The sequence below is a fragment of the Anopheles merus genome, chromosome 2R (genome assembly GCF_017562075.2).
Source record: "Anopheles merus strain MAF chromosome 2R, AmerM5.1, whole genome shotgun sequence".
NCBI classification, from domain to species: domain Eukaryota; kingdom Metazoa; phylum Arthropoda; class Insecta; order Diptera; family Culicidae; genus Anopheles; species Anopheles merus.
The window spans coordinates 51,324,099-51,347,812 of NC_054082.1; the positions used below are offsets into that span (position 1 = coordinate 51,324,099).

The 23,714-nt window shown below is 38.4% G+C and overlaps 1 long non-coding RNA gene across 2 annotated transcripts; it reads right to left on the minus strand.

The window, feature by feature from the left end:
* Positions 1 to 8,181: 8,181 nt before the first annotated feature.
* LOC121589880 lies at positions 8,182 to 23,386 on the minus strand. 2 transcript variants are annotated; one of them, XR_006004355.1, is made up of 5 exons: positions 23,145 to 23,386; positions 22,774 to 22,940; positions 22,507 to 22,687; positions 22,338 to 22,429; positions 8,182 to 10,656 (listed from the first exon to the last, which is right to left on the minus strand). It is a non-coding gene; the product is annotated as an uncharacterized LOC121589880 (long non-coding RNA). The 2 variants fall into 2 exon arrangements; XR_006004354.1 differs by having other exon boundaries at positions 22,774 to 23,386.
* Between the last annotated feature and the right edge of the window lie 328 nt (positions 23,387 to 23,714).

Genomic DNA, 23,714 nt, shown 5'->3' on the forward strand with positions numbered 1-23,714 from the left:
GTATTTTCGTAATAAACTGTGTTCTGCGGCATAATAATTATTTATTTACGGTATTTTCGTCTAAAAAATGTTAGCCTACTTACCTGTTTTTTCGCATCTTTCCATCTAAAAATTCACATTATTTATGGAACATTGCGAGAATTTGCTATTAACTTTAAAAGGATCTTCTTGATTAAAATAATTTAAAAACATACCGTCACAGTTCACACAGTTTCCAATAAATGGCTTTTTGTTTCAAAGTGTTTTTATTTTTTCCCATCCAATACGCGAAGTCTACAAACCCGGGAAGTTATCTGCTTGGCTTTAGTGTATCTTTTTTGGGGTCAAATATAAATATTAATAGAAGACACACAAATATACAAATATAAATATTTACACAAATATACGACCATTATTTAAATTCCAATTTTGAACAGTGGCAACACGTAATATGCCAAATATATAAAAGTATAAAGTGTTGTTTTTCAATGTTGTTGTAATTTTCACTTCATGCCAGGGAGAATCTGGGGTACTTTTATTAAATTTTGTGCAATTCGGGTTTGCAAATGAAAACTGATTGGCAACAAAATAACACTTGGGGATTACTGTGGCTGATATTTTTTTGCATTAAAATTCAATTATCACAGTTTCCATTACGTACCGTGTAAAACAACATGGTAAGATTTGTGTGTCTAAAGAGCTGAATGATTAATTTTGATCCTATTTGAAATCGTGTACCGTGTGAGGTTTTTCTTTGTGTGTTGGTGTTATGTCATCAAGCGTTATGGAAATATTTATCTACTCACATATTAACCTGCCAGATTCAAGAATCAGGAAGTATTTTCTTTTTTACTTCGGTAGTAGATCCCACCGGTAACGTAATCACGCCAAACATCGATAGCGATTGTGAGATTTCAAAAGCAAGTGACTTTGGAAATAAGTCATTGCCCAAGCCCATCAAGGATAAACCGGCTTCATTAGCGGATGACGCATTAATGCTGACGGGCTTTTTCATACTATTTCCAATAATGACCATCGTATGTATTTTGTAGCACACGTTTCGATGCTTTTACACTCCACACAGAGACTCAAAAAGTAAAAACTCGCGGGAAAGCTACACAAACATTACAGGGTGCCATTTTTTCATTCTTTGTATCGGCTTCAATGTGTTGGAGTAAAACGGAGGAAAATAAAACAATGTACCCTCTGACCCTGGCCAATTTCCCATCCGGTGTTCCTTTTTTTATGAGGCGATGGTAGATTTCGCTGTCATCGCCGAATTCTCTAGCCAATTCCGGAAGGATGGATTAACGAATCCCATTCAACCCGGCTTACATCATACCACCGCCACCAGTTTCACACAACTGTTCCGGTGTCTTATTGGCAGATGGAAAAATAGCCCAACCTTCCCCGTGTGCATGGTCCTGCCATCCCAGCCGCGGTGCCTGCGCTCAAGTGCATGTGATTCTTGTGATTAATGATGATTTATGATGGTAGTAATTATTGTATTTGTGATTAAGTGTTAATTATTTTTCATAAGCCTTCCGGTGCTATTTCGTATAGGAAAATGTTGTTTTCATCCATTACGGTGCCAGTTTGTCTCATCCTTTTTTGTGGAAGGTGCGGTAACGAACTGCCAAAAGTGCAATTTTTTGGGCACAGTCAGCCACAATGACTTCTACATTTCGTGAATTATCTGAAGGCACTAATGACTCAGCGAATGAATGAGTTGTTCTTTCGGTGTGTTGGAATTTCAAAGGACAGGAGTGTGCAGAAATTAATTTTCAAAGCATAAATAGCAAACAAATATCGTACGTCTTTAAAAGGCTCCAAATCTTTCGATTTACTGTATACTACATTGTAAAAAAAATAAATACCTAAACAACGACAATTTCTAGCCTGAACATGATTTTTTAGCTAAACAACCCAACAACACATGACATTCCATTCCAAGCTTTACCTTCAATCACCCACTTAATAATCCATGTATCACCTAACCGACACAACATCATCATCATCAGCGTTGGCGTCAACATGTCAGGCCGATCTAACTGCAGAGCCACCACCCTTCTCAATCAAATTCAAAGAAATTTAGCTATTTTGCTGACGACTGACGATAAAAAGGGGTTCACAAGACGCGAACACTGATGGACCTAATGAAGAGAAGAAGCACCAAGGCTTATCAGCAGGCAGCAACATGATCAACAGCAACCAAAGCATCTCCACTACAGTAAAACCGCAGAATCAAACATCGCCCCAATCACCACCAGGTGTCTGCCACCGACAAACAGCCACGCACTCCAGTGGCTCCGTTTGGCAAACAGGCAGTAAGGCAGCCCGTGCGCGACCAGCATCAGCTGAGGAAAAAAAGCAACCTTTCGATGGCAACTCAATATGGGAAGTGATGGTATCGGGAATCGCCTCTGATATCCTGTAAGTTTGCAGCAACTGCCTAGGCCACAACACTCTCACACATACACTCACGAAGAGCGAGGCATAACAGAGCGTACGGTGAAGAACTTGGGCAAAAATAACAAAATGCCCGGAAAACATTTCCAAGAAAGCGATAAGGATCTCCAATTTTCGTTTTTTGGGGGAAGACTTTTTACATTTTTTCCTGACTTTCTTTTCGTGTAAAGCTCTTCAACACTCTTTACCTTTCAATCCACTGGTCTCATTCTTTCTTTCTCTCTCTCTCTTACACCATCCCACTTTTATCTTGCAGCCTTTTCCAGGCTAAGGTATCGAGAGTTTTTTGTGTGTTTTTCTAGTATTGAATTCTCCCATCAGTACAAGCAGTGAGACTTGTTTACGCATTTCCCTGACGGTGTCGTGTCTGAACTTTGCTTCGGTGCATGCTACCGCTCGGGACCAACAAACAACAACGGCCAAACAAAGAAGAGCATACCAATGTACTCGACAACTTGAAAGTTCTTAACCTCATTATTTTTTTTCTACAGAGGTTAAATTTCAATGCGGACTACGCGAAAAGTCGCCAGAACTGTTGCAGCACACTGTACATAACTGTTCGTTTCAATCATTTCAGGAAAAAATTAAACAGATTTTTTTTCTTTTGGCTCAACAACCGTTGCCGGTCAAGGCCTGCCTGTACCACACTACTTGTGAGTTTGGCTTTCAGTGACTTATTGATCCCCCCATAGCAGGATAGTCAGTCCTACGTATGGCGGCACGGTCCATTTGGGGCTTGAACCCATGACGGGCATGTTGTTAAGTCGTACGAGTTGACAACTGTACTACGAGACCGGCTCAAACAGAAAAATAGTAACAATAATAATCTTTTGCAAAGTCGATAATGTATTATGATGCTACTAAAATGTTGGATGCTTCTACTCTGCGGTAAGTTTACACGCCTGTACCTAAGTTTCGTGTTTTTGCTATATTTTCGAAATATAATATATCGGTCGGTACGTAAACAAACATTTGTGGCGGTGAACAATTAATTTAGCGCATTTTCAATTATTAATATATTGCAATTACTAATTTACGTTATTTAAACCGTCTAGTTTATATTACCGAAATTGAATAAATTACGAGAGAATGTTGATTTTACTTAGATTTCTTACACTTCTGTACCTTTCATTTATTTATTTATTTATTCGTACCCATAATGTCTTGCTCAATTTGGTTGACACAACTTAAATATAATATTAATTCTACCCTATCTCTAACTCTATCGGGTTGTGCCGTTATTAAAGTTAAAGATTAAAAGCAAGTTTCGTTTGCAAGTATCAGTAGTTAAGTTAAATTACATTGAAAATCCTGTTTGGCATATTCTTGTCCAAATTGTTCAATATTTTTAGACGAACTTTTCTCAAGCTTTCCAAATAGTGGCTTAAAATGTATTTACATAGGAAAATTACCAAGTTTTCAGCATGTACCCTTTTCCCAATTAGTATTCTTTCAATATATTGTACCTACCGTAAGCAATGTTTAAGGTGAACTTTACAAGTAAACGTGATTAAAGCTTTTTAACAATTTTGTTTTATCAATTCTTTCAATGAATTAAATTGATGAACTTTTGTGGCTCAAAAGATATTGACTATAATGAAAATATTGTCTGAACGTTGTACTGTTTCAGTTTTCATTGGTTTTATGTGTAGTTTAAAAAAATATAAAAATTACTCTCAATTGACATCATTAAAATGTTCTATTTGATAAAATTATGTAAGGAGTATTCCATTGTACAATACTGTAGAAGCGTCATCAAACGGTATGATTTTTTTTTCTCTTCCTTGTACAGTTACTGCTTGATCGACATAAAACCCCATTCGCTTTCACTGCCAGCAAGCAACAGAATGAAATCCGTTCTGTTTGCACACTAATTATACGTTGTCATGGTTGTCGTTCGCGGTGTTTAATCTTAACTAAGCAAACAATACCTTTATTTTACCTATTATATCATTTCAGGCAGATGAATAAAATTCCCAGGATCTACCAAGAAGCTGTGTTTGATTTATTGCACCAGCTAAGAAATTACGAGTCTGAAACAATAGAAGAAAATTTTCATTCCATGTTATGATTTACTTCCATCACCAACGCTACCACGACCCACTGGATGGAGATGTGCTGATAGGTTACTCTGCTCAATTGGCATAAGCACAACAAAACGAACAGAAGAGAAGATTTTCTCAAACGACACCGAAAGAAACATTCACCACACGAGCAACGAGATAGAGAGAGAGAAAAACCCAGCCACCATGCACACAGAAAAGAAATGACGGAAAATATGAAGTGAAAGGAAAAGTTCTTAATTATTTCTACGTCTCTTCATCATTATCCTATGAATCGAAGTAAAAGGCTTACCTACGGACGCTAAGAAGCGACTGCACGCTGATGAATGCGAGCAACGGAAGTGAGCAAAGGAAACAAAGCGAAAGAAAAATATCCCGGACTTACTGCACCATGTGATGAGGAAGGGTCAAACTCGAAGCGTTAAACCAGCACGGTTCGTTGGATGGCCCCGTGAACAGAGCAGAGGAGGCAGAAAAGACAAACCGCGGCTAGAACTGGCTATAGCTGACCGAACCTGTGATGAGATGCGTATTCCCTGTGGAACAAACTTTACCCGCAGCGATTTGCCCAGTGTGATGGTGGACGGGACGCCTCGAATCGGGTTGCGTGTGTCTGTCGGCGAGAGATAAGAAGGGACAAGTTTGTTGGAATTAATTACCGTCACTTATATCTTCATTTTTTCTCCCAGCTTTCGGCACTCAGCCCAGTGTCCTCAAAGTTTGTGTATATCTTTTTTATGCTTGTTTTATTTTCTCTTCTTTTTTGCATTTGTTCCTTTTTTGTTGCTCGTAATACAACCGTACGCAAAAGGGTCCGAGATTCAAAATGACCGAAGCAAGCGTTAGATTGGAAAATGTTTTCCGACATCTCCCTCTTGTACACAACAGATTCCAATATATAGGCCTCTTGTAACTGCTTCACGTTGCGAGAGTAATGTTCTTTTTAAGCGCAATGCCATCATTTTTGTACTCTTTTTTACAGGAGCTTGTAAACTTGCCTGATAGCTATGCTTCCCAACTCTAATCACCTATTGCAGGGTAATGTTTCTTTTTTTAAGGTTGCTCCACAATTCCCCTTGCCCGCAAAACTCGATCTGATGTCCAATGTTTTCCGTTAGAAAATTGTGCCTTGTGAAATCTTGTACGACCAACCATCCGTAGACGCGTACAATCGAGGGAAACACCCTCACCGGTGGCGTTTTAATTGAGATTCACGTGAAAACGGAAACATTTACCTGGAAGCTACCGCAGAGAAGGATCGGAGCAATCAAAAACCGAATCACAGCGTGACGCATCTTTCTTCTCCACTTCTTTACAAGCCCACGCGCCTCCACCGTAGCTTGGTGAGAGGTTTGCGCATGATTTACGGCGCCATAAGGATTACGGGTACGAGCTTCTTCCGCACAGGCTGCGGAGCATTGGCCATAAGTTTGGAAAGTCCGGAAAGGATTTCCAAAGTTTGGTTACCAGCAGAACCACCCCATGCCCGAAAAGAATTAGTTCCCGAGCGCGCTCGCGCGAGATGTTGCTTCATTATTTTTGTGTAATGAATAATTCGAACACCACCATGAACCAACCTCGCTCACCTTCGCCCCCCCCCCTCCTTCCTCGCACTCAGCATGTCTGTTGTAATGGTTCGGGTGGTTGAACGAATTTATTTTACATAATCGTAACCAGCTTCGGCACAACCGCCATCCACCCACCAAATGAATGCCACCCGGAGAGTGATAAGCCGAGTCAGTGCCCCTCTGTACGTGAATGGGGCAGTTTCCGGGCAAACTCGGGACAGCTGGTACGACCGGAACGCTAAACCTGTCGCGTGACAGCTGCGGGGCGTCACCGGAAGCTGAAGATTAATCAATTGTAACATCGGGAATTGGTTTGAGAAAGTTTTTAGCGCAATTTTCTAAGAATATGATAATTAAACTGGAAAACACATTTTTTACAAGTGGCTCACCGGGAAGGTTTGGGGTACAGTTGTTGAATTACGATTGATGGTTAGAACCGTACGCACATTTACTAATGCTCAGAGGTACACATTCACTTGTTTGAGGCAATTTTAATCAGTTTTTGCTGTATGGGTACAGAGTAAGTAATTATTGTTCGAAAGTCCAACGAATTTACACTCAACCCTCGGGTCACTGCTAAAGCAGCTCAGTTCAACTCTACAAATTACTGATTTCATCACACTTTGACATCTGCTCGTCCATTCTGTTTCTTAACAACAATGTCCAAGACTTTAAAAGTTGCAATACCGAATTACGAGGCTATTTCTGGGATGGGATCGACGTATCCCGTCCGATGTTATGCTAGACATTCTTCAGTGGATGTCTGTAAAGCCGCGGATTGTGCATCAGACATAAAGACCTACTTTTACCGGCACTGTACAGACAGAACAGATGAGCCGAGAGTTCTCATTTTGCGTTCTGAAAGTACCAGAATCTGTTTATTTTCATAAGAATTCAATGGTACATCAGATTACCAGGAGAAATAAGGAACGCAAGAAGCTTACTGGACTTCAAACTTATTTTTATGACATATGTTAAACAAACTGTATAATTTTAAATTTATGAAGGTGTCCTTTGTTAAGTATAACTGCAGTTGTCATCACGATTTTTTCGATGATGGTAAGATTTTTTCAATATGTGTATATCAATCACCTAGATAACAAAATATATGAGAAAGAAACAATACAGGTTTGAGACACGCACACCAACAAGAGAGCATTTGGATTCTACTGGGGGTAATCTACTGTCTTCACAAGGTCTGGAAGGTCACATCAAGGATTCTCTCATTGCTAATTATGGCAGGTGGCCATTTCCACATACATAAGTTTCTCTTGTTTCGGAAGGTCGCCCGTTGATACCTTATGGAATTGACCATATACATGTCGCAGTTGTGTTCTGATGATTTGAATTGTCACCAGATTCATTAGTTGTATTCGATGTGAAAAACGTTATTCCTTGAACTATGTTGGCCATCTGAATTGGTGAGATCTTGTGAGTGCTAATAATTTTCACCCGTTGATCGAATTTTATTTTTTCCACCAACCTGAAGAATTACATTACAGGGTTTACCTTGCCAATCTGACTCTTCAAGGTGTTAATTTTAAAATTTTAACCTAAATGAATCACCAAACATATTATATTATTCAAACGACGTAAAACATATTGCATTATTTGAGTTCAACTTAAAGATTTGTAACAAGGTTTTTAATTATTTCTTGTTTATAGATTAACTGAAAAAGTCAATATTCTTACAGATTAGTAAAATTCACAAGCAAAAAAGCTTTTATACAGCTAAAATACAAAAAAAATCAGAGACGCATTCATTGTTGACTATGCCCGATTCCATACTTCACAAGGCCCGAATAGTTTGGACAATGCTCAAATGAGGGTTTACGTTGCCTAAAAGTATTTACGGAGACCGATAGCGCTTTTACTATGTTGAATTGGCTAGGTAAACCATGTATCTTTAAAATGCTTCCGTCCCTTTCAAACCTTTGTTGGAGTTAAAGGTGGGAGTAATTATTGTCATCATTACGTTAAAATAAAAAAAATAAGTAAATATTTGCAACAACATCCAATGAAACAATGAGGTGTCTTTTCAACGCTTAATTAAATAAATTTTACCAAGCTTATGTGGAATTTGCTAGTACTTCGTTTATTGTTTTACTTGTGATTTATTTTCAAACATGCAGCCGTCCATTAAAACTTAACCAAAAAGCAATGTTTCTATAGTACACGGGATTACATTTATTGTTTACTTCTTCTGCTTCTTCTTCTTTGGCACAACTACCGCTGTCTGTCAAGGCCTACATGTACCTCTAGTGAGCTTGAGTTTCAGTGACTGATTGATTATCCGTAGCAGGATAGTCAGTTTTACGTCGGGGGCACGGTCTATCAGGGTTTTAAGCGTTTTTTGTTGATTTACTGGTACGGAAAAACAAAAACCAATAAACATTTTTTATTAATAAACAACGCAATAACATCGTAGGCAGATGCTGTTTTATTTTCTGTTACAACTGCACATACATTCAATATCGTGGATTGAAGATTTGTAATGTTAACCAAAATAAACCCCTTCAAAAATTAAATCTTTGTCTATTAGTCTTAAACGCTTTCATCGTCATAAACTAAGGCTGCTTTTAATTAATCAAAATTACATTGTCCAATTGTTGATTTTTTAAATAAGCGTATAATTTTCTTCCGGCAATTTGTTTAATCCAGTATTTGCCAGCGAGGTGGAAAGATGCTTATAGTGACTTGAACATAAACTATGGTTTCCTTCCCTACATCAATCCCTAACTAGACGTACTAAACGACCATGGCAAAGCTACGTGTTGGAATTTAAAACAACCCAACGACATCAAGCGGTTCCGTAATCTTTATTATCCTTGCCTGTATGTGCGAGTCATCAAGAAGTAGCGTTTATATACATTTAAATACAGTCCACACCTTAAGCGGCCCTAGTTAATTCCAGATTTGGTAAAAAAGCTGCAATGTCGACGACTGACTTTTCATAATCCGTGTTGCGCCTCGAGTGGCCTAATATATTTTTCCTCATCAGCTTAGCTATCGTCTTCGAAGACAATAAAGTCAAGACGGTACGAGATAGAGCGTCGCCTAATTTAAGCACACATTAACTAAGCGTGCAGACATTTTCAACTCATTCAAGATACTTGCTACGTTTTTTTCTTTTTCTTTTGAATCTTAGCCCCCTTTTGGTGGTAGTGTTTGTATTCGCTTTGAAAAATGTGTCTCATATTTCCGTACTTTGTACTTTCCCTGCCTCCCAGTGCAGCTGCTTGCTAATTTGCATGAACGTACTCGTCTACGTCTTTCACCATTGTGACCAGAGCGTTGTAGAGAAGACAGCTCGCCGACTATACGGAGATTTCAAGTGAAAACGTTTACATCACAACCACAACTTACAGCATCCATGCGCGACTCCTCATCAGCTCGCAATTCAGGATCTGTGAAGTAATAACTCAGGTTGGCAGAACTCGGCTTTAGTCATAGGAAAGCAAAAGTGCAAAGGACGCTACATCGTTAGACCGATTACGGTATGAAAATAGGGAGTAATTTGGAAGTTTTGCTGCGCGCAAACGATAACGATAATCTTACCAGTGCGACCATCCGAGGACCTATTTGTGATGCGTTTAGGGAGCAGGAAGTGCAGAAAGATGCTTCAACCGAATCGTGGACGCTACCGTCGACGGCGTGACCAATTAGAGGGGATTTTCTTATGTCATCGGATTGGCCACCCGATCCATACCGTAACGGTGCGAGTCGCTCGGTCAACCTTAATCCCATTTCCAACCCCGAACCGCGAACGTTTCGGAGCGACTAAACGAATAACACGCAACATGAAACGTGCTTGGGTTGCCGACTCCATCCCTCCCAGCAGCCAGTCTTCTGCTAATGCAATGAGGTAAGCTTTTCAAGACCACTCGAAAGGCATCGAGCAACCGTCAGCTAGTACCTTTGCCAGCCAGCTGATGAAAGGCTAATGCCTCCCTGTGAGGGCGACTAAAGGAAATAAATGTGTTCTTCTCTCGGAGGTTTCGCACACGAAGCAGGGGTTGAGGGATTGCAATGCCAATTCCGCTCCCTCTGTACGCACCATTTGCCGGATGAAAACCCTTCCCACCTCAGAAGCCAGCTGTCGACGCCTCAACGGTGTCACCGCGAAATGTACACACGAATTTTGTTCCGATGTTTTGTTCTCCTCATGCTAGGATTTTGCTGCCTCATGAAGCGCCACATCATGTTGACATCTAGATCTACAACCCCGCCAGTCCTTCCAGCTACGTTTAGATACGGATGGCTCCGAAGCCTGGATATTGAATGTCAGCAGAAGCTAAAAGCTAATGCACCACAAAATGCAACCGACGCTAACGATGGACAATCGGATTCGCCCTCCTGATGGTCGCGCAGCTACCGGTTCGAGCGTTTTAGGATTAAGGTTCGCTGTTAGCTGCAGTATGAAGCGACGGGTGTTTCATGGCGATAGCGGTTTGAAGAAACAGGCTGGGCAGAAAAACAGGTGCATCAACACTTTCGGCTTTCGCAATAACTTTTGCTGATGCAGTCTTTCATTTGCATGTTGACTTTTCAGTTTTGTTTCAGCTTTTCTGAAGAATCTAAGTGGGTTGGTATGGTACATCGTAGATATTAAATTAGTGGTATGAGTGTGAATTTTGAATTTATAGATTATACGTTGTAACTAGTCAAATCAACAAAATAAAAGAGGCAAATTAATGAATAAATAATCAAAAATTATATTAACATAAACATGAACATGAATTAACATGAAGATCCTACAGACAGCTTACCATAAGTATTACGTATGTTATCTACAAACAAACTCAGTTAGGAATAAATTCATAACAACATCAAGTAACGTGTCTTTATATATTTCAGTTCTTTTTTAAATAATTTTTCTTTCTTATTTTACAGCATAAAACCATTAAAAAGGAAGCATAAATATTCCCTTGATATGCTTCAATCGAGTGCTTTAAAAAACCCGATAAAAACTATCTTCTACATCATTCCCCCCAAATGGCATCGAACTTAATGATCCTCACTACTTCACACCGGAAATTATCGTACTGTGTCTACCTCGCAGTTCTGCATGATTGAACTTTTATTTCCACACCTTCCATACCAATTCGGTTTTGCTCGTTTCTTATTTAACCCATCACTAAATCCCAGACGGTTAACTTTTAAATCCAAGTATACCACTTTTCTGTAGTTACTTTGGTGCACTATTGTCCATGCGGCGTCGTGCACTAGTCAGCCAATTCTGAAACATCTTTCGAACAAAGTGGTTCGTTTCTGCACGTTGCGGGCATTTTTAGAAAAATTCATTATCATAATCTTCTTAGGATCAAAACTTTTCCAATATCCGGTGCAAGCAAAATCCGATTATCACTTCTGCGTCCACGTCAAAGTGCAACCTCGGACAGGATAGCCAGCACATCGCTCTGGTTGGTCGGTGCAAAATGAGTGAAAGAAAATCTTTAACAAAAAACTCGATAGTGAAAGTTTATCTTCGATGGGAAATCAATTTAAGCCAAACTGTATGAATTATCGAGCAAGATCGAGAAAGACGTGAACGCTCCATTTCCGCCAACAAGGCGATGAAGACCATTGAGGATGAAAGAATAGGGACATCATCTGACACTCAAGATGCAACGGGTGCATTTGAAGGGAAGCGAATCATACGTACAGTTGATATCCAGCTGCCAAAGTAACACAAATGTTTGCTCAGCTGTGTCATTTTTTGTCACTATCCGTTTTGATAAATGCTTAATTCTAATATGAAATTCGAAATGAATAAAATCAAATATCTCTTTGCAACGAGTGCATTCTGACAAAGCGAATTGACGACTGATTTGTCAACCAAATCGGATGCCTAAAAAAAATAAAGGCATCACAATCCCGGGCGGTCCCATGGTACAGACGTTAAAATAGCAGTGAGAAAAATTTTGTACAACGAGCATGATGTTTCTTAAACATTTTCTTTACTTCTGTTCTAGGCACTTCGGAATAAGAATACAGTTGTCTTCAGTTAATTAATTACTATAGTTTTTCTTAATTAAACATAATTACTCAAATGTGAGATGTAACAAATGAACACTTTATGTTTGATAAATAATTAAACGTATGATTTCTTTTCTTCTTATCATTTGAGGTAACAACCTGTGTTAGTTTAGGCTTGCCTAAGTCTCTAATAAACTTAGTTATTTGTGTACTATACTTATAGCAGGAGAGTTATACTATATACTTGTTATACACGGCACTAATACCCACGATGGGCATATTCTTAAGTTGTACGAGTTCACCACTGCTATTGACCCAAAAATTATTTCACCAATGATGTTTTTTTTTATTTTCATAGAATGATAATTGACAAAATTGAGTAGATTTACATTCATGTACATAAGTGTTTTTAAGCCTCGATATTAATTATTGAGCTCTTCTTACAAATTGTTTGGGAAAGTTTATAATATTCTCTGAAATAGAGCGAGTCCCTGGAACGTGTTTTAAGCGTTCCTCGACGGTCCAATTTATTTTTACTGTATGTTACTTTTAATATTCGGCCGTATCGGGGAGCTCGTTCGTTCCCGGAAACGTTCGCCGCGACGCTCATTTTCACTCATTTCACAGCCTTCTAGATCAAAAATTAGAAAACCGTATATATTTTGTATCGGTCAACCTAGTGGTATAGCCCTGTCCACTCATGAGCGACGAATGTGTCTCGTTGAACGAGTTCACCGGTCACGCAGAATTATTAAACATTTATTATTATTTATTTATTATTATGAACAAAAATAATAATCGATATTTTTTTTCTTTTTGGCTCAACAACCGTTGTCGGTCAAGGCCTGCTTGTACCCACTTGTGGAGTTGGCTTTCAGTGACTGTTTTGGATTACCCCCCATAGTAGGATAGTCAGTCCTACGTATGGCGACACGGTCTATTTGGGGCTTAAACCCATGTCGGACATGTTGTTAAGTCGTGCGAGTTGACGACTATACCATGAGACCGGCTAATAGATAGAATAATCGATATTAGTATTTTTATATTTGTTGTAGCTGATATTAGTTTTTAACCCCTTTCTTATTTCGATAATTGATGATATCATCACTTGCATTATTATTATAATTCTACTTGGCGTAACGTCCTAAGCAGACATGTGGCCTTCGACATACAGGCTTTCGAGACTTATTAAGTACCACGCAGCCGGATAGTCAATCCCTGGGGGGAAGGGTGCTGTTCATTGTAGGCTTTAGCCCATGGCGGACATGTTATTGAGTCGCACGAGTTGACAACTGTACCACAGGGGGGCAGTCCTATAATAAGTTTTATGATTTTTATTATATTTATTATTATTTTATTTGAATGATGATGATGATTATTATTATTGTTAGTATTATTGCTATTTATAATAGTATTATTTTTATTATTATTATTATTGTCATCATTATTATTTTTATTATTATTATTATTATTATTATTATTAATATTATGATTACTATTATTATTATAATTATTATAATTATTATTATTATTATTATTATTATTATTATTATTTTATTATTATTATTGTTACATTTACTATTATTATTATTTTTTATTATTATTATTATTATTATTATCATTTTTATTATTATTATTATTATATTATTATTATTATTATTATTATTATTATTATTATCATTATTATCATTATTATTTTTATTATTATTATTATTATTATTATTATTATTATTATTATTTTTTATTATTATTATTATTATTATTATTATCATTATTATTATTATTATTATTATTATTATTATTATTATTATTATTATTATTATTATTATTATTATTATTATTATTATTATTATTATTACTTTTCTTATTCTTATTATTATTATTATTATTATTATTATTATTATTATTATTATTATTATTATTATTATTATTATTATTATTATTATTATTATTATTATTATTATTATTATTATAGTTATTATTATTATTATTATTATTATTATTATTATTATTATTATTATTATTATTATTATTATTATTATTATTATTATTATTATTATTATTATTATTATTATTATTATTATTATTTTTATTTTTATTATTATTATTATTATTATTATTATTATTATTATTATTATTATTATTATTATTATTATTATTATTATTATTATTATTATTATTCATAGCTGTTTTGTTGAAAAATACAAAAAAAGGGAACTAGAGACACTTTTCCACATTTTGGAAATTGATTTAAACGTCGTAGCTGAATAGGAGATACGAATCAATCAACAATACGGAAAACCCCGGTTTCACTAGACTTTTTAGTTTACACATTTTTGATAATGTTTCTATCGCGCAAATGTCATCTGTTTATTCTTAATAATAATGTGCAATGAAGAAGTTCAATAACTATTTTGTATAAAAAGTTATTTGAAAAAATATGAATCATGAAATACGAAGTATTCCGGATGTATTAAACCGTCACACATGATGCCAAACTATTGCATCGCGAAGAGCACATTTTGAAACTTTCTAGAAAATGATCAACAACTCGTATCGAAGGAAAACTGCTGCCGACACCCGGATTCAGCAGATCGCTGAAGCGCGTCGAGTTTGTTCGAAATAACGAGCAATTAATTTTGAACTAATCTATTTAGCTAAAGATTGCCGTTCCCTTAATCGAAATCAACATCAGTCACCGCGAAGATTGAGCGGACTGGGGTTCCAATTGCTTCCCTCTCCATGTCCGTCATGCACCGTGCGATCCTTCGAAAAGCCTCTAATAGCTGTTGCCAACAGGCATGACCTGAGATGACGCTTAATTTCATCGGACGATACAAGTGGATCGTTTGTACGCCTCGGGGTAGCTTCACTTACTCGACTCGAGAGGAATCTCCTTAACTCAATACCCAGCATAGCTCACAGTTAGAGGCGATGATAGCTCTGTCTAAGGTCGTACCATCGTCATACCGACCAGGATTAGTCTTCACAACGGCTGATAAGGATGAGGAAAAGGAGAAGTGTGTTTCATTGCCTTCGGCAACAACGCAACGTCAAACTGCCGATTTTGGAAGAGTCCTCGCATCGAATCCTAAGCATTTCGTGCTTATCACAGTACATTCAACATAGTACGACCTGTTGCCAGCTGGAAACAGATTGGGGAACGACAACTTTTCCATCTTGAACTGTCTTTCAAGTTGATTGTGCAAAACAAACACACAAAAACCACTCGAATTGCTCACAAAAGTAAAATGGGAAAATAATTTTAAAATAACCAATTACCATGGAGCAATACACTTTTGACCACTTGGGAAAACAAAACTTCCATTGAAGTTTCACAACTTCATATTATTTTAAATTCTTTTTTGAGGTACCATTATTTTCTTGACAAACCGAATTCAAAGGCAGAAATGCTTTAAAAATAGATCTTTTTAATGTATTAAGTCTACTCAGAATATGAATTTCTTATGGTCGTATTGCATAAACAAATTGCTTTTATTTATAAAGAACAGGGTCCGGCAGGGCCATTTTGATTATTTGCATTTGTAATTGAATTTGTAAGAACAATATATATTCATGTTTAAAGCATAAAAGAGTAGCTCGATAGATTAAAGTACGACCGTTGTTATTCGTAAGTATTTCATCAAGCGCATTGATAGCGAAATTTATGCAATGCTATAGGTTAAGTTGTTTTTTAACACTGAAGTATGCGTGCAAACTAATTGAAAGATTTGAAAAAAGTTTTAAAAGTTACAAGTAATGTGCTGTGCTAAATATGTGCTAAATATAATTCATAGTAGAAACGATAACGAAACAAAACGAGGAAATAAGTTATACTCAAACAATCAATTCTGTTACATAGGACAGGATTGACAAGTATCTTTATCAATCATTTTAATAATCTTCTGTTGAATTTGAACTACCAATCAAATTATTGATTTGACCACTTTCTTTCAACAATAATTAGTAAATATTCTGTTTTTCAACAGTCTTCTCATAAATGTCTAGATTCGGTAGTGTTGATAACATTAAAAGCGTACTGGGAAGCAAATCCTCGATGACAGTAACTATGGAAACAATTGAAACGGATTGATCGTTGCTCGGCCCTTGTTCGTGCTTGGAGTTGGGCGTTGAAAGGCATCCATCTTATTTGCTTGTGTGACACTTTCTCATGATTATTTCCTCCATTCGAGCTGATCAGTTTGATTAGTTCAGAATAGGCTAGACAACGTTCGCAACGGTGCCTGACACAACCACAAACGCCATTCAATCATTCCTTCTGTTTCTTCACAGTCGAATCGAATTAAATATTAAATTCACTTAGTCGGTTGACTTCTGCTGACCCGACTCACCCTGACACTCAATTGACTGTGACATCACCAATATAAAGACTACAAAATTTAACCACTCGTATGCGGGTAAGATGCAAGCACAGTATGAGAACAATCAAAAGAAGATCGGGAAAGTGCGAGTTCGAGTGATGTAAAATGACATCGTCAACATTGCTCTGATTGTTTACGTTTTTTTTTATACAAAACAAAACCCAACGTCGCCACTCATAGCCCATTATAAACATCAACTGATTGCAAATCAAGCATTTAGGGCAATCTCTTTTGCTGACATACTACTTTTTCATTACAGAATCGTGACAGCACCTACCTAACGCTGGTAGCACAAGCCAAATTGCTGTTTAATGTACTTTTAGCTATAAACTACACCGTAACCCTTCAAGTATAACCCTCCAATAAAAGACAAACAACACAGAAAAGTGTCTTTGTCTGCAGCCAACCGGTGGGTTCACACTTTACGAAGTGAATTAAATTAACTAGCATGATCTATTGCACAGAAAGACGATACCGTTTGCCTCCGCCGTTTGTCTGGCAATGAAACTTCGTTCCACCCAGTATTTCTCCGTCCTTCAAGGGCAACGTCGTACAGATCATTGTAGAATATTGGACGCACCGCCTGCTAACCTCAACTATTGCTTAATACATCCCACCAGACTTGTGCAGCCTCCGGATACTGCTGACGGTACTGCAGTTCCACCAGCTGTCTTTATTGTCCACTCATGGGCTGTCCTGTGCAAACGCGTACCAATGAATGTCACTTAAAGGTGATACTGAGAGCAGTCAGACCAAGCAATTGTACCAGAGGCATTCAGGTTGCATTCATCCACTACATTCACTGCATTTTTCGTTTAATCTATTGTGCTAATGTCAGAAAGATGCCTACGAAAGGAGCGCCGTACGGTAGCATCGATACACAATTCAATGAAAGTCGGATAACGACAACCACACAACACACTCCGACCTTCATTATAACACTCACACATTTACCAAGAGGAGGTATTGTCTGGTCCGTCAAACTATGAAAACAATGGAATCCACCACTGAAGCCACCTGGAGCAAAATCCGTGGACCTATAGAAAGATTGATTTGGTAAAAAGTAGACAAAAATGCCTGCATGCACGAAATGGTTTTTGCATTTCCATATTTACGTAGCAGAGAAATGAACAAATATTTTGAAACCTTTGTAGAAGTGTATATACTTGTCTACCAAGAAAGATACCTTCAGCATGATATGGACCTCTTCAAAAAAGCAATTAGTTTATCTGCTGTGATACTCTTTCATCTCGCTCAACCTTTCCTCTCGTGTTATCTTCCGTATGTGCGTCCGTTTCCCTTTACTGGTATGAAGCATCCACCTTAACCCTGCAAAACTTTCAATTGATGCCTAAAAGGCAAAAAAAGGAATGAAAATTAAATTTAAAGTGGCAAGTCTCGCCTTTGAGCGACACATACACACACGTACCAGCCATTAGACAATGGAACCGTGCGTGCAAGCCGTAATTAGTGTCTAAAGAAGGTGAAAGGTACTTTCGCCAAATTTTTGCCTCCGCTACTGCTGCTCTTTTGTTTCGTACGGTGGCACAACCTTGAACCATGATGACACAATTTGCGCAACATCAAACGAGACACTGTGGGGTTCGGGTCACTAATTAAATTCCTCTTTCAATTTCACCACTGAAGAATGGGGTACCGGCATTTTCTGGCTACCAGCTTTTTATGAAAGTCAACTACAACAACACTAAAAACTACAAAAATGCAAGCAAAAATAAACAAACGCTTTGTTATACATCCTAACACATTGCACGGAAAGTTAGGTTCCAAACAGGCATTATTTGACGAGTTCAGAAGATCGGAAACTGTTCAAATTCCATTGGTTTGTTCCCGTTTGTTGCAGATAGCTGTTTAGGCAGCCTTTGCACATTTTTAATATAAAACATGCTATTTATCTCATTTGCTGTTGCTAGACAATTCGTAACTGAAATTACTGCAGTACCTAAAACATAAAGATAGTCATTTTAAAAAGACATGAAATACACCAATAAAGTGTACAATGCAGTACTTCCACAGTGTGATACATCAGCATAGCTTTAAAGCTGCACTGGCATACTAGCATACGAGTAGTAGCGACTTTAAAAAAATACAGCTTCGTAGTACAATAATCACATATCTTTGCATTTACATAAACTCACAATCCATCAAATGAATGGGCAGTTTGTAGTTCACCAATGCACAATGCTCTTGCTAAGGAAGTATTGGTCACGAAGCTAAGCATAGGCTACAATTATTTATGCTAATTTGTTGCTGTCTCAAACTACTACCTTGCTTTTCAAGGAGATTGTTGGTAGATTATGGGCTGGCTGTGCAGAGGAAAAAAAAATACAATATTTACTTCACTCGTTGATTTACCTCCTGTTGCTGGTCCGTACCGTCGCTATTGTAGCTCTGATATCGATGGCGTGATTGGTAGTCATCCGTACTGACCAATCATAAACCACAGAAAGGTCAGTACCAAAGCAACTGCCATCATGTTTCTCAATCTTTCCTGACATGTGTGTTGCACGGCTATATATTGTTTTGTATATAAGGAGAAACAGGTTCATGCGTGATTAATTCGTCTTTTGCGTGAGGATCGGAGCAGCCGGACATCTCACGGAAGTGCCGACGGTGAACGGTGTTTGAATCAATCCATGCATTAAAATACAGAAGCACTAGAAGCAGCTTCAAATGTTTTCATTCCCGAGGGACTCAAACTACTTCCTTGCACCTTCAAAATATCGTTTACGCTCGCTCATTTGCACGTACTTCCGTCTGCTCTTCCTAGTGATACGAAGCGTCTGGCAAAGCACGGATCGGCATGCGGAACCGGATGTGGCCTTGTAATGATCAGTCGGAAATGTGGATGGGTATGTGAGTCGGGGCAATGGTGAAGAAATAATAAAATCTTATACGGTGATTAAATAACAGTCAAAGTTGCTTAGAAAATTATCAACTTCCGTAGTTTGCATACGCCGCAGGACATTTTCAGCATGTACACAAGCGTCTCCTACGCGTCGATCTGGCCGCAAACGCAAGGAAGCTACTGGCGTTTTGCCTTCTATGGGGGGAACGTAGCTACGCGTGCGGCAAAGGCAAAGTTTTCAACCGGAGCCAACCTCACGGCTCCGGCCGGAAAGATTTCCGGAAGCAATGCTAGGTGAACGTAACCCACCCTCAAGAGTTGCGTGCGTGAGTGAGCGGGGTACGAGACTGGGGTGCAGCATGATTCGCTCGCCGCTTATAAAACCTAAGGCTGAACGATTTCCTCACAGCCTTTTAATGGGCAAGGCGTTTTCTTCCCAGCTCCCAGCACGCGAACACGATGCGTAGCATAATCGGAAAGTAAAAAGTGTTTACGTTCGGTTCCTATTCCACCTCTGGTAGTGATGTGTCTGGGCGGTGGAGGGTACGTGTGTTCATTAGTGCACAGGCGAGAAGGTGTACATTAAACCGTCACGGATTTATGATTTAATTACATTTTTCGCCAAACCGGAGGGTGTTGATTTTATGCGAAGCATGCAAACTTTCTTGACGTGGTGGCGGCTGGCTCGAAAAAAGAAGAGCCGTGCCCAATCATTTGGCCTCCTTGCCGCTACCCCAACAGGAAGAAGTCATTTTTTTCCTAAGCTCTCCTGCACGAACCGAAGCGTAAATTAAGTTGCAAATTTTTGACTTACAAATAAATCGGTTATAACCGGTCTACTACCAAGGGTTTGGATCGAGTGTAATTTTGTTTAGAATGTGGTGGATTATTCAAATGAATGGTACGAAAACGCCGATTTTCGTTTGGCTATGAATATTCAAATCGATTACATTTGGAACGTGGTTGATTTTTTCAATTACGCTCTACATTCAATTACTTCATTATCAGCGACATTTCATGTGAACATTGGAACTGCAAGGGAACGAACCGAAATATTTCGCGTCACATCCGTAACACTGATGCAATGTTTTGTTCATTGTGTTTTAGTTGACCATTTTACATATCTTCATTATTTACTACATACAAAACAATGTACAAGCAATACAAGCCGCAGCCGTTCCTTCTGAATAAATGGGCGAATGAAGAAAACAAAACAATAAAGCATTCATGATATTTGTATGGAGATAAATAACATGCGAACATTCAAAGCTATTACATTATCATCATCTTATTTGTTCTCCTAGTTTTTGGTTCAGACTAATAAAAATAAATTTTAACACTGAAATATTATTTTACTTGTTGTTTCCTAAACATAAATTGTCACATTCCACATACAATTCAAAGGAAAACGATGAGCAAAGCATTAAAATAATAAATTTTTGTTTTCTGTGGTGCATTTTAACTACTCACGTTTTTATATTATTTAATCAATGCTTGATTTAAGTACTATTTAATGTAATTGTATCGAAGTTATCGACAAATAACATATTAAAATCATAAATTTGGCTTTGACAGCAGCATCCTACTGTTCCTTTTTCTTACAATGTCTTATAAGAAATTTGGATCCAAAAGAGGTACCTATTGTTAAATCGACTTTCTCTCCACATCACACACGCTATAGTACAATACAATACGCTATCATTCGTATTTTTCTACTTTAATCATAAAAAATTTAAAATTTAGCTAAACATGCACAAACAGTACGGAAAAGTGCGATTTTTGAATATGAGTATAAAAGTAAATAAACCAATAAATAAGATTCTAGATACATGAAAACACTCCAGATTTTTAGATAATGTAAGCTTTAGTTCGAACTTAACTTAGCCAAACTCTGGATACCAAACAACTAGATGAACCGATCAGAAAAAAAACTGTCATCCAATGCTGGTAGCATGTATCTATTGCATCTTTTTAAAATAAATTTTGAGTAAAATTTCCTTTCGTTTATTTACCTTCCATTATAATATGGGTTCCGGTACTGTCTTTGCACCCATCTCAGCATTGTTATTATAACGACGAAACAAAGCAGGAAAATGCACTTGCAAAACAAAGCACAGAACCACTCCAGTAAACTCGTTACGAGGCATTAGCGTGTACACTGACCATTGCATCAAGCTTGCAGCAGTGTTCCACCACCACCACCCTGGCATGAAGGAACCAGATGCGACGAACCAGAAGATTTTCGGGCGTGAATTGCATTGACTATGAGCTGCTAAATTTCTTCACGTCCGCTTTTTTCATACTCCCAACGCTCTACAAATTCGTTTCACCCCTCGCTGGCGTAGGTGTAGGTCCGATCGTAAAGCGCTTCCCAGGAGAGCCCAGGAACAGGATGGCACGTAACAAGGGGTTGCAACGTCAAGGGGAGATCGTAAAACGGGTCGATGCAACGGCAAAAACACCCATTGTCGGTGTCGTTAAGGTCAACGGCGAGGAAAACGACTGCTTCCAACACCAAGGACCACGAAGCCGTGCCACACAGGTCGTCACTAGAATACGCGATTGCCTTGTACATATGGGGCTTGGTGTGGGATGCAATGGTTTTCTGCGGCCCGAGATCCCAGCGAATGAAATGGTTACACCGAAGTAAAGCAAAAATATGACTCTATCAAAAAATACGTCCAATCACTGCACCTCCAATATTGAAGGTGGTGCGTGGGGTGAGGAGCATAGTGAGTTTTTGGTGGAATAATTTTTGCCCTCCCTTTAACCTTCCATAGAGCGAAAAGAAATATGTTAGCTGTACCCAAAAAAGGACGTGGTTTTTTGTTATAGCGATATCAATAAATGTTTAAGAATGGTAGCAAATTTAGCTACAGAATGTCTTTTTGCAACAATACAGTCGTACAGAGTATCCAAATTGATGCTCTTGGCGAACCTTAACGATCTTGGCTTTAGAGGGGCGGTGCAAGTAAATAAATACCGATTCTAAGCATCTGACCGCCACTGATGATCTCTACAACACACTTACCTATAACGATGCAGTGTGGCGATTATGATAATCGGATACTAAACAATTTAATAGACAGGAATATCCTCCATTCACGGTGAAAAGGACAAAGCCTAAATACAGAAAAAATGTTTGATTAATTTCCAATAGCTCGTACCGTCAGAAATTTCAATAATCTCATCTAGCTTACCAACAGCAAATAAAACCCGCCGAACCTGAAATGAACCGAAATACCTCACACACGAGCCGGCCACGGCAAGAACCAGAAACTGATAATCCACGGCAAAACCAAAATCACAGTTCGATACGGCAACGGAAAAATATTCAACACTCGTTATCACCAATGTGGAAGCGAAGCACCAACCTTTAAGCTGAAAATCAAAAAATTGCTGCAATAAGTGTATGAAACTAAAATAAGAAAAGCCACGCATTTTCAATAGCAGAAAATCTTGTCAACCTTATCATCTCCGTTCTTTGGGACGCCGTCCCAACGAGCCATTGGATGCACGCGGCTTGCCCGTAAGTCGGACGAGCTTATCAGTTCACTCTCAGTGCCCGCGTGCCTTCGCGTAAGCGGATCGCTATATTGCCCGTTTGCGTTTCGTGCCGACAGAAAACTGGCTGCTGGAAGAGATTAAGTACGAATTTGTGAATCCCGTTGGCCGCTTCACTTCGCTGCTTCATTCAATTTGCTGCTTTGAATACCCAGCGGATGGATTGATTTTCAGGAATTCTTTTCTGACAATGTAAGGGCAACTTGTCTTTTTTTGTGTGCCTCATTTTGCCTCGGGCGTCCTCTAGGAACTTTCAACGGCTCAGCTAACTTACCATTGCATTGTAAACTGGCTAGAAAAAAGGCATCCCAAAATTCCCCTACCCCGAACGGGCTTCAATCGATCGATCCATTGAGATCGAATTGGGAACGATTGGTAAGTTGGGCAGAAACAAATTCACAGTGTTCTGATTATTTGCACTAGGTTTTTTTTGCACCATTTTACCTCAATACGAACGCACGAGATGACAAGCACGCTGGGGTATGCTCGATAGGAATACTATTTGCGCTTCAGTTGAGAGAGCGGAACTCTTCGATAAGCACTTGGGCAGCAGGGGTTAGAATCTCTCCTGCGGCACTAGTACTTAGTAAAGAATTCTTATCAGTTTCGGGCATTTTCACATCCACATCGGTCGCTGACTGGAGATGCCGCTGCTTGCAATCACTTTTTTGGCCTTTGGCTTCGAACTTCGGCTACCGCCGGTAGGGCCCCTCCAGGGATTGGTATGCTGTTTCTGGACGTTATTATCAGCCGTCCCAACTATGCCTGCCCGATACTTGTTGTGGTTTCCTTCTCGTGTATAGCGCTCATCAAGTGCTTGAATGATGATTGCACTTTCACTCTA